Source organism: Strongylocentrotus purpuratus, unplaced genomic scaffold (assembly GCF_000002235.5).
Source record: "Strongylocentrotus purpuratus isolate Spur 01 unplaced genomic scaffold, Spur_5.0 spur5_scaffold_16, whole genome shotgun sequence".
Lineage (NCBI taxonomy): Eukaryota > Metazoa > Echinodermata > Echinoidea > Camarodonta > Strongylocentrotidae > Strongylocentrotus > Strongylocentrotus purpuratus.
The window spans coordinates 9061843-9069157 of record NW_022145601.1 but is presented as its reverse complement, the minus strand read 5'-3'; the positions used below and the strand labels follow the sequence as shown (position 1 = coordinate 9069157).

The 7315-nt window shown below is 36.4% G+C and overlaps 1 protein-coding gene across 1 annotated transcript in view; it reads left to right on the top strand.

Moving 5' to 3' along the window:
- The window catches only part of LOC100893689, an 18945-nt gene extending 15501 nt beyond the window's left edge, over window positions 1-3444 (top strand). Inside the window, exon 7 of the mRNA XM_030986732.1 lies at window positions 1-3444. This exon is cut by the window's left edge and continues 404 nt beyond it. The gene's annotated coding sequence lies outside the window, so the exon portion shown is untranslated.
- The last annotated feature ends 3871 nt before the right edge of the window (window positions 3445-7315 follow it).

The following is a 7315-nucleotide window of genomic DNA, read 5'->3' as shown; positions in this document are numbered from 1 at the left end:
AATATTTGTAATATTTTATCTTTTATATATATATAAATATATAAATATATGTGTTCCTGCAACCTTGTGATTGCAAGACCTGAGTAGTTCAACCATCATTTAAGCACTTTGGTTTTCTGACAAATTATTATGATATGTGCCAGGAAATCTTACTTATACAATATTGTTTCATGATTTGATGCAATATGAATATGTGAAGAGGTGTATAGAGCAGTACTACCTTCATAACCAATTAAAAAACAAAAAATCATGACATATTATGATTTAAGCAAGGAAATCCAAGTTTTACAAAACAAGTTGCTAAATTCTGATGGTGTGCATGCATAGAGCAATTATATTGTCATTTAAGTATTTTTATTCTTTCACAAAATATTATTTTCAGGTAGTTGATGATGGGCAGGTTTAAAGCAGTACTAAAATATGCGTTTGGAATCTATGACTAATTTATGACAATTTACAGTCGTATATATTGTGTTTTATGCAAGGAAATTTGTTTGAAAAATTTGAAAAATTTGAAAATGAATGTTATATGTGATGTATCAGGCTTTGGCTACTTTTGTTTGTTAGATTTTTCTTCATTTTTAATATTGTTTTTTATATGAACTCTCTGTGAAAGCATATTTTGTCTCCAAACCACAAACAGCTTGCAAATTCATTGATAGAACAACTGGAAAATTAGGTGATTTCTGTAAATAGGGAAAAAGATTGTTATTTGAACATTTTAGTTTGGCACACCAAAACTTCACATAAATGAAGGCTTCAAATTTATTATGTGACTTGTGTTTCTATATGTATCATGTGGTTCTAATGGTACACATGTATTCCATTTTAATTTTGCAACCTCTTGTTATTTTGTTGATGTACATTTCTTTAATACACATTTTTTGTTTGTGCTTGAATGTCTTTTGAATGACTTTAAAATCGAATATGCAAATATAGAATTTATATCCATGTATAACGTGAATTAACTGGTCAATGAAGAAAGTGGTCAGTTTCTAATATGGTTATGGTGTCTTCAAAGTGTGTAAAATGTTTGTTTTAAAGTAATCTTGGAATTTAAAAAAAAAAAGCTGGGAAACATCTGGGAATGGTGTTTTCATGACAACTCTGGAAGCCCTGTGGATTATGAGACATCTGCTAATGAATTAAGCTGCTACATGTCAAAATCTTTGTGTTTTGGTTTTGTGTTAGATACCAATACTCAAATGACATGTTCAAGTACAGGCCATTTACTTGCTCATCAATATCGAAAGACATAAACAGATGACAATCACCATTGTATCGTCAAATTAGGCTATTCAGAATTCATAATAAATTGAAACCTTAGCCACTGTTCCTGTACATTGCCATTAAAGCTTATTTAATATCACCGACATAAGTCTATCAATGTAATACCGTGTTGAGTTCAGAATCCATACATGTATATTGTACAGAATTTGCACAAATGTAACAAAAGGGAATATCCTCTTTATAGTCATACATGTTTATACATAAATTTTTGTATTCTTTTGCATTGCTTTTCCAGGAATATCAAAAAATTATTTCTCTAACGAAGGAAGAAAAATCACATCGTGAATATTTTACCATTAATGTCTGATGCTACATACATCATAATATAAATAACCTCTGCTTATTCTTTATTCGGTATCGCCTTTGCCTGGGAGAGGGGAATGAATTCTTCCCAGCATTACTGATTGGGTTGTGCAGGTGGACCACTTCACCAGGGTTTTCTCCTACATTTTAACAAAGAGTACAGTGGATTTTTAATGAGCAAATTTGGTGGCTCTCCTCCACACGGGGCTTCTGTTTAACATCCCAGCCAAGGGACAGAGTGGTTTCCACTGTTACGTAGCCTGGCTGCATAAATTAAACATTGGAGGGGCTCATTATTAAAATTACAACAAAGGTTTCAGTCACCCAACTGGGTTCGATCTGACCTCGCAATCTTGAGTTCGATAGGCAGACGCTTTACAGACTGGGCCAACTCTTCACCTCTTTCTTCCCTTACAGCGGGACTGCACTACTTGTAGCTACTACAAATCAACAATGCCTAAGCAGTATCTGTTGATTCCCCCATGGTCCCCTTTTTCTTATGTTAATTGAGAGCTGATTTGATGAGATAACCACCTGCCAGTGACCATGAAGGGAGGTCTAATCCCTCCTGGCCGAACTAGTGCAGACAGGCTTTACGTCTTAGCCATATGAAAGGTCACACATTTTTAAATGCCAATAAAATTATTTGATGTGAGTGCTCATAAACCTACGCAAAACCCTCTTGGAAAGGCAAACTGGATGCAAGCCAAAAGATCACCAGTTAACATGTACAAAGAGAAGTCTACATGATTATTACTCTTCGTGAAAAGTACATGACAGTAAATAATTTTCTTTATTCTTGGTTATCTTGCCATGTTTGAAACATTAAATGGATATTATATTAAAGTGTGTGATGCAGAACGCATGAATATGTTCTGCTGATTATTTATAAAGAAAGTGAAAGCATGAAAATGTATCAAATCTTGCATATTCCTGTCATTAATGATAAATCATCCTTGCCTGAAGTATCGAAATATATTTTACAATCCCTGATGATGTGGAAGAAATATTGTTTGTATTTACACCTGACATAAATTGCCATAATAGGAATTATGAATACTGAGCAGGTTTTCTTTGAAATGTGCCTTTTCTCTTGATTGTCTCACTTCAATATTCCAATTAGATCATATAAAAGTTTAGCAGGTCTACCAGTCATATGCTTGCATCTTGAAAGAATCTTTGGCAAGCTTATGTTAAAGCCCCACTGACCTACTTGTATCTACTTGCTCCTTCTATATAGAAAACTTCCCCAATAGGTGCCTGTTGGTCCCCCATGATCCTCTTTTTCTTATGTGAGTTGAGAGCTGAGTTAATGAGATAGCCATTGTCAGTGACCTCGCTGTGTGGTCTAATCCCTTCTGGCCCAGTAGTATTGACAGTCTTTAAAGTTTGATTGTAGAGTACATTTAGAAAACAGTGTATGCATTATTAGGTTTTTATAATCACAATTCCAAGGCGTAAGTTTCTTATAGATATGGATTTCCTGAAAATATAAGAGAAATCCTAGACCAAATGAAGTTCTGTCTTTTCTTATACGATGCTCATGCATCAACGTTGTATCTACTGTATGTATTCAATCCTCATCGTTTTAGTCATTTTAGCTGTATTATATTATCTTTTGTCATTTGATTTTATTCTTGATATTACACTGAAGTTTTGAAATATTTACTAAAAGTTAAAATTGTTACATTCAATTTGTTTATTTAGTAGATGTATTGTGGACTATCTTTACAAATTTATGTTTCTATTTGTTCTTAGAGCAATATACGGTAGTAACTAAAAGAAAAAGAGATTTAATCTTAACAAATTTGTAATTTTTATATAATTGAAATTTATGAATAACATATATTTTTTATTATTAAAGGAAATTATGAGAATAATATTGTGGCACGAGTCCTTTTGTTGTTAATACTCTTATGGTCACAGATGTAATACCCTTCTAACTCTCAGCATGCAAGAGAGTACCGAAATGATATTAAACGTCATATTTACTCGTTGTCGAAGTTCCTGGTTCCAAACAACAGGCTCAGCACATGAGGTTCACCATAAAATCATTGAAGCAACGGGCTGGAGCAGGGCGAGTTCGGCGTTGGTGTGATAACCATGCCATTGTGGAGCACGAAATTGTTTGGAACCATCAACCTTGACAACTTTGCAATATGATGTCTAATTTCAGTACTCTATATTGTGATTACAATATTTTCAATATTGGCTGTACATGAGTGTTGAACATGTGATACATAGAGATTTAGACCTAATTGTTATAGAAGTAGCAACGAATAATAATAAAAATTAATGATGATGATGAAGGTGATGATGATAAAGGGGTCCGCTCGCTATTCCCCAGGACCGCTATTCATAATTTTAGAAAAGGGTCATTCATAATCACACCAAAAAATAAATTGCTATTCAAAAAGGCATGATAGGAAAGCTGTTTTAATAGGAGAAAAAAGGAGATAATTAAAAGTAATAATAATAAATGAAAGAAAAGGAGTTGATTATTCTATATTTCTTTGTTTCAAAGTGTCATAATCACTAAAATCATTTTTGAGAGAAATATTAACTCGGTTTCTATTCTTTGTTTACTTTTCATGTTCTAATTTGATCGTTTTATCTTGGAAATCCAGTTTATCAAAATGACTGCCTTGGAGTTTGGAGATAAACATGGTAATTGTGCCGGACCCAAACAACTTCATCCGAATGTTTGCCCCTTAATTGTCATCTGTTTGGGGTAAAGCAAACTTTGGAAGCACTACAGAAGCTTTAGAAAGGTGACCAAACATTGCTCTATCGGGGAAAACAAACAAACCGCTTAACGAACCTCTCTCATTACACGGATTCCTTATACCAGTGATAGAGGGGTGTACAAATACCCCTTCTCGTTGAGACATTCTTTTAAGATTCCTACCTGTTCCAAAGTGACTTAATGACTTCCTAAAAGCGGCTATTGATTGGAGAAAGATATATCAAGTTCTTATTATGACCTGAACTTTTGGATTTACACGACTAAGCTAGTCGTGTCATTTGAAGTGTGAAAATTTTAAAGGTAAGTTTTTCGTTACCGTATAACATTCTCTTTATTAGCGTTGAGTTGGAGACGGAAACCATAATAAATTACTTGTGACGAACAGAACTTATGCTTTTGAACTTAAGTGCACAGTGTTTGCTTGGCGCTAGTCATGCATGCGAACAAACGATAACTTAGAGAAGCTTTGTAGAAAAATGTTTCGTGTTTATTATGTAGGTTAACTCCCATGTCACTCAAAGAAACCGAATGAAGTCATTTAGGAGACATGTAAAATGTATGGGTCAAAATAGAAGTAAGGAAAAGAAGAGGAAAGACGGACGAAGAGAAGGGAGAAACTAAATGTAGAAGGCTTTAGTAAGGTAGATAGTAATACTTGAAAATCACCACTAAAAACAAGAAAATCCAGCAACATTTTCGCTCACGGCGCTCGGGTAGCAACGCCCTCTGTCTCTGACGGATAATAACATATTAGGCCTTTAATAATTTCTGAAAAACAAATTTTTGCACAAACAGACATAATTTGCATTTAGCTGTTTAGGTTATAGTTGTGAAATTCGTCCATGTAGGCCTATATTGCTTCTCCTGTGATCGGCGTACTGGATGCACTCGTTTTTCTGAAGGTTCGTAGGCTTATTCTGAAACACAAACTTGCCATACCAGGGGGTTCATAATTCTGAAAAATATAAAAACAGGGTTCCTAGTTCAAAACACTTTTGTTGCGTCATTCCGAAGGTTGATAATTTCGAAAATGAAATAGGGTTCGTTATTCCGAGAAAAAAAAAACGATAAATGATATTATGTCATCATCGAAATAATGATCGACCTTCGGAATAACAAACCCCATTTCATTTTCGGAATTATGAACCCTATATAATTTTTTAGAAATACGAACATTCGGACTAATGAACCCTTCGGAATTATGAACTTTCGGGGGAAAAACAGGGCATCGACGTACTGAGGACTGATATGAAAAGAGGCCTTAACACTCCAGGCGCGTAGCCAGGGGGGCGGTGGGGGCGGTCGCTCCCCCCCCCCCCCCCCCCCCCCAAAAAAAAAAAAAAAAAAAAAAACGCCGGCCAAACAAAAAAAGAGAGAGAAAGAGAAGAAAAAAAGTAAGAGGACGTAGGAAGAAAAAGGGAAAGGAGACGAGAACGGTACAACGAATCGTCTTCTTTCTCTAATAATTTAATGAAACGTCAAAACTTCCGCGCTTCGCGCGTGAGGGGGACTGAATTCAGACAAGGATTATGAGTCGAGAAAGGCACAACGAATCGTCTTTTTTCAAAGCTTTCCCTGCACCCACCCCCCCCCCCCCTAGGGAGCGCGCTACGCGCGCTCTTTAAGTGATTCGCACGCTTTGCGTGCTCACTACCGCCCCCCCCCCCTAAAATGAATTTCTGGCTACGCGCTTGTAACACTCCACAGATAGGAAGCATTGATTGCCGTAGTATAGACTCACCACCATGCACTCTGTTATGGCATCCATATATTAATTATATCCCAGTGTATATCATAATTAGTTGTTATGGAAACCGAAAACATCCCAATGTGAGAATGGATTGAAAGCTTTCATCAATTATTATACGAAAGGCATGAATGAGATAGCGACATGATTAACGGAGCAGGGTTAATTATTGACAGGGCGGCTCCCAAGCATACATGTAGGCCTACATGATTTGTTTAAAGGGTAAAATGTACGGTATTCGATGTCATATTAGGGCATTTCCAGGATTTTGCAAGGGGGTGGGGAAGGAGAGACAGAGACAAAGATAGAGAGAGAGAGAGAGAGAGACAGAGAGACAGACAGAGAGAGAGAGAGACAGAGAGAGAGACAGAGAGAGAGACAGAGAGAGAGAGAGAGATAGAGAGAGAGAGAGAGAGAGAGAGAGACAGTGACAGAGATAAAGACAGACAAAGAGACAGACAGACAGAGACAACGACAAAAAAGAGAGCGCTTTTCGCCATAATCCGCTATTATGTCACTTTTCACGACAAATTCAACTTCCCACCGTTTTCTTCACAGTGAAGCGGAGAAAGAAAGATCAACTGGTAGGCCTGTAGAGAAAGACAGATTGAATTTTTTTTTTCGTACCCATAATTTATGCTGAGAGAAATAACAGAATGCGTTTGACCCACCATTCACCCCCCCCCCCCCCCCCCCCCACCCCCGTTCCGGTGGATTCACACATGTTTTCATGATGAGATTCACGCATAATGATGAGCACCGCATCAACTATCAAGTGTCCAAAATCGATCCTCGAATCACTACAAATATCTGGAATTGTCGACCGTCCGAAGTCGCATCGATTTTCTTTGGTCAATATTCAATAAACGCATATTCGAACGTTTCCTTAAACATGCAATCAATGGTGTATAGTATTTGCTTACAGGCATTACATGTTGTCTGGGATTTCTCTCTTTTACATGGGGAGCATATACAAGGGAATCATCCACAAACATTGTCTGCATGGTTTTTGATTTTGAATGAATTTGATGGAACCAAACAAGAATCCTTGAAAACATGACGAAGGCTTTGACAAGTTGTCAGATGGAAATAATGAACATCGTGATTTTGCTCTGGTACTCATTCACAAACCGAGGGATATCACCGAATGCAAATACGTTTTGTTTGGAGTCAATGAAATCGATGAAATTGGACGAGTATTAATATCATTGTGGGCTTGATTTTTTCTG